Source organism: Arachis ipaensis, chromosome B3 (assembly GCF_059453495.1).
Source record: "Arachis ipaensis isolate K30076 ecotype BB chromosome B3, ASM5945349v1, whole genome shotgun sequence".
In the NCBI taxonomy this organism is placed as follows: Eukaryota; Viridiplantae; Streptophyta; class Magnoliopsida; order Fabales; family Fabaceae; genus Arachis; species Arachis ipaensis.
In genome coordinates, this window is record NC_142438.1 from 71,762,811 (window position 1) to 71,763,994 (window position 1,184).

The 1,184-nt window shown below is 42.4% G+C and overlaps 1 non-coding gene across 1 annotated transcript; it reads left to right on the plus strand.

Annotated features, from left to right (window-relative positions):
* The first annotated feature begins 872 nt into the window (after positions 1–872).
* Positions 873–981, plus strand: LOC148571088 (small nucleolar RNA R71). The gene has a single exon (XR_015907781.1). It is a non-coding gene; the product is annotated as a small nucleolar RNA R71 (small nucleolar RNA).
* Positions 982–1,184: the final 203 nt, after the last annotated feature.

Below are 1,184 nucleotides of genomic sequence, written 5' to 3' on the forward strand. Positions count from 1 at the left end.
GGCGTTCAACGCCAGCTTGTGTGGCAGCTTGGGTGTTGAACACCCAATGAGATGCTCTTCACTAGCATTCAACGCCATCCAAATCTCTCCAGATTTGGCCTTAGCCTCAGTAGTGATGGCCTTGAACTCTTCCTTGGGTTCACTTCAGTGTTACTAGGAAAAGTGTCAGGAGGAGTCTCATGGATCCTCTTGCTTAGCTGATCAACTTATACCTCTAAGTTTCTGATGGAGGACCTTGTTTCAGTTATGAAACTATGAGTCGTCTTAGAGAGGTTGGAGACTATAGTAACTAAGTCAGAAAGGCTCTGCTTAGAAGTCTCCATATTCCCTTGAGAAGATGGGAATGGTGGTTTGTTGTTGAACCTATTTTGGGTTCTTCCACCTTGATTGTTGTTGAAGCCTTACTGAGGCTTCTGTTGATCGTTCCATGAAAGGTTAGGATGATTCCTCCATGAGGAATTATAGGTGTTTCCATAGGGTTCTCCCATGTAATTCACCTCTTCCATGGTGGGTTGGTCAGGATCATAAGCTTCTACTTAAGAAGAAGCTTCTTGAGTGCTGCCAGTTGCAGCTTGCATTCCAGTCAAATGCTGAGAGATCATATTGACCTGCTGGGTCAAGATCTTATTTTGAGCCAATATGGCATTCTGAGTGTCAACTTCAAGAACTCCTTTCTTCTAAAGTACCCCATTACTCACAGGATTTCTTTCAGAAGTGTACATAAACTGGTTGTTTGCAACCATGTCAATAAGTTCTCTTACCTCTTCAGGCATTTTCTTCCAGGTGGAGTGTTCCACCAGTAGAGTTATCCAGTAACATCTTGGATATCTTAAAAAGGCCATCATAGAAGATGTAAAGTGTGGTCCAGTATGAGATCATGTTAGGAGGACATCTTCTGATAAGTTGCTTGTATCTCTCCCAAGCTTCATAGAGGGATTCACCCTCTTTTTGTCTGAAGGTTTGAACTTCCACCCTAAGTCTGCTCAACTTTTGAGGTGGGAAGAAATTGGTCAAGAATGCATTGACCACCTTCTCCCATGTGTCAAGACTCTCTTTAGGTTAAGAATTTAACCACAATCTAGCTCTGTCTCTTAGAGCAAAAGGAAAGAACATAAGTTTATAGACCTCAGGACTCACTCCATTGGTCTTGACTGTGTCACATATCTGCAAGAACTTAGATAAGA